The following is a 3482-nucleotide window of genomic DNA, read 5'->3' on the forward strand; positions in this document are numbered from 1 at the left end:
ATTAGCTTACGTACATGAGCAAAACGGTACAGTGTAAATCAAGTGTAAATCATCGGTGGCCTTCGCAAGGTGGTTCAACATTTTATTAGCTCGATGTAAATTATGCCCCAAGTTAACGGTGAATAACGTTTGTGGAGTGGATATTAGATTTCACGATCGTTGTTTTAATGCATCCAGAGAGGTCCAAAGGAGTCATTACAAATTGAAGTATGTTTCTAGACTTTATAAGAACTTTCGAGCACATTTTAGCTGATTCAACACAAAACTAATGAATTGTGTTCATGAGATCTTATGTGGAGCACTCATTACATCACGAAAGTAATGATCTTTAACCTGCTCCAAATGTGAAACTAATCCGACCTTTAAAACGCCTTGTAGCGGAACAAACAATTGTACAATAGAGATTCTCAAACAGCTCTATATTGAACCCAAACAGAACACGTACAACGCGAAGATTTGACTCTTAATTTGAACCCCTAAATGGCAATAATGTAATCTCGCCTTGTGTTTAGCCATCCCACCATGGGCATGAAGCAATGCCGTTCTACTAACGCCAACTCACACTCAGGCTTCCTGGCCTGCCGAACGAAAAGCGTACGCAAATTGGCAACACGGACCCACCGCACGGCGACCACACGGGTTGGCCGTAGTTTGTCTGCACCGAAAATCACCTGTGGGAGGGTTTTGTTGCGACGACAGCGTTCTACGTTGTACCTTCGATTCTGCGTAGCGTTTGGGAAGCGTTCAGCGATGGCTGTGCCACACAAGGCACTGGTTGGAGGTTGGGAAGTAAAAATCAATAATAGCCCTTGTCTCCAGCTATCAGACGGCGGGGATCTTAATGGGCATGTTAGGCTTCATCAGCAGAGCGAGAGCAACTGTGGTAAGTAGGGGAGTAGTACCTTCCATTTCCCAGGCCTGTTTAGAAATTGGCTGAAAGACACTGATTTGCGGCGAAGGGCCTTTACCGGTAGAGGATTGCCTGTGCGAAAATAGAGCTCTTCAGAGCTTTCGATGAGGGGGAAAAGCCAAGCAGTAGGATGTATGCGCCTCTGGGGATAGGAAGGAGAAAACGCACACACAAAGCCTGCTTAACTAGGGTGATAAGCGCCAGGGTAATCGGAAAGTAATAACGACGCATTGACGACGACTATTGATGGAAGCGGGCTGATCACGATCATTACCCGCAGTGTTCGATGAAAGCGGGGCCCCGTATAGAGTGATGATAGTGTACGATCATAATAATTTTATTTACTGCTGTATTATCCCATTGCCATTGGAGCATAACAAGCAACCGGTCTAGTGATATGCTTTCAGTTTGCTGTTGTCACAATAGGACGGTAAAATACAATGTTGGGTCGTTTCGTTAAGTTGCTCCAATTTTTGGGGAAAAGAGAGCATCTTAACCCAGGCTTTTCGGAGTGTCTTTGGATAGTTGGAAAGATAGAGGCAACTTCGTAAAAGGAAACTACAGAAACTGGTCACGCTCATCCCTAATCGAAGAAGACACTCCCGAAGAGTTAATTAAGTCACAGCAGCCTTGCTCGCGAGTAGCTCTACGATGAGACCTAACGATACCAGACTCACGACCGTTATAAAAGCATTCCTGTTTCTAAAGCGCAGATTTAAATTTGTTCTACGGCCTTTCTATTCGTACCTTAAGCTGCAGTTATTGCATTTGCAAGATTTTACTTTTCATCCTCAGCCCCAACTTCAAGCCCAACGGATTGGGTAAACTCCTTTCTCCTCGCGGTAAACAGCACAGATCTATTGGTGGATGGTATTTAAATTTCCCATCCACCTCAATCGTTCGATCACAATCAGCGATTTCGGGCATATTGGGCATATTGTTCTTCGGATCGGCAGCGAAGCGGGGTTTGCAACAAACAAAATAAACAATCACCAAGCCGATGCCACGGTTCCGTACCGTCCGGTGCAAACCTGTTCCCCATTCCCAGGGATTGCGTTGCCACAAGCGGGACCTACCGCAACCGCGCAGCACTGGCGCGGCTTGCGCAAGATTGGTTTGCTTTTGGGGGGGGCATGGCGCCCGGTCGCTGCATAGAACGTGCGCATAAATCTCCGGATCGGGCGCTCAGCACCGGTAGCACCGGTGAATGCGAGGATCCAGCAGCACAGGACGTGCATAAAGGCAAACGCTGGGGATGGGGAAATGGAAGCATCCGCAAGGAAGAGTCGTAGGTACGTGGTGGATATTTTTCCATTCCCGTTTTTCTTCCCTCGCCTAAAAAGCCTTTCACAAGAGAGAAAGAGACTAGGTAGCGCAGAAACTTAATCAATTCGTAATCTCCGATGAGTTGGAGGAGGGTTATATATATTTTTTAATACTGTTAGTGCCCAACAGGAACCGTTGCCCGGGTGCTGTTACGGAAAAGGAACACAAAAAGCACGGCAACAAACCGACAGAATCAATTTACAATCGAGCTCGGGCGAAGCAATTCGTCAGTGAAAAGTAGTAAATCTAAATAAATTCAATTACGCTGATGGATTTACGAAATATGTTGCAACAGGCGGTACGGTTCGTGTGTGTGTGTTTTTTTAGCTTTCGTGTCGAACAAGGATGGTTTTATGTGCCTGCCTGTCTGCCTACCGTAGAACGTTCTTGCAGGGCATGAGAGCTTGTCAGCTGTGGCAGCACACCGATCATGATGTCGATCGGTAGCGATCGTAAGTTATGTAGCCGTCCGATGATGCATCAGAATTGATGTTGCAGTGAGTGGTATGTGAAGGTTGTTGATGGTAGAAAAAGATGGATATGCTATGCATTGGGAGCTTGGGAAGGTTGATAATGATTAGAACATAAATTGTGCTGTTGCTTTTAATTAAACATAAACAATTCTCAAGTAAAAAAAATGCAACTTTAAATAATAAAATACGTGTTAAGGTTTAAGATATTTCCTTTTTGTTATCATCCAACATACTTTCCACAATCGTACCACATCTCACACACCATTAATGGTAGCATGTGCGAAATAATACGTTTCTGGCAGTGCGCTACATTGTTTCTTCAGTTCCACACGGTAAGTACTACATGTTGATCGGTTTAATTACTTTTAAATTAGCTTTCATTATTCAGCGTGCATGAATAATGTTAACAATTCCACGTTCGCACCTCGGTACAGCACTGTAGCCACAAAAGAAGGAATTATATCAGATAAGCTACATATGCAGGCTAACACCAGGACCGCGTTCAACACTCCACGTTAACTCTCCTTTGTGAAGCTTCATCGTCAGGGTCATCTTAGCGTAATCGTTGTCCATCGTATGTAAACACTAAATTGCACTCCGCATTGTTTTGTCCTAGTTGGGATCACTACGGGGTGATAATCAACTGCAAAAGTTACCTCCAAAATAGTTCCTATTGATCAAGATCGCCTACATTGTGGCTTATCGTCCGTACCGAGTTGTTGCCGTCGCCGCCCTGGGAACGGTTTTGGAAAATGGTGCATTTTACCTCAGAT

Source organism: Anopheles arabiensis, chromosome 3, assembly GCF_016920715.1.
Source record: "Anopheles arabiensis isolate DONGOLA chromosome 3, AaraD3, whole genome shotgun sequence".
Taxonomy (NCBI): Eukaryota; Metazoa; Arthropoda; class Insecta; order Diptera; family Culicidae; genus Anopheles; species Anopheles arabiensis.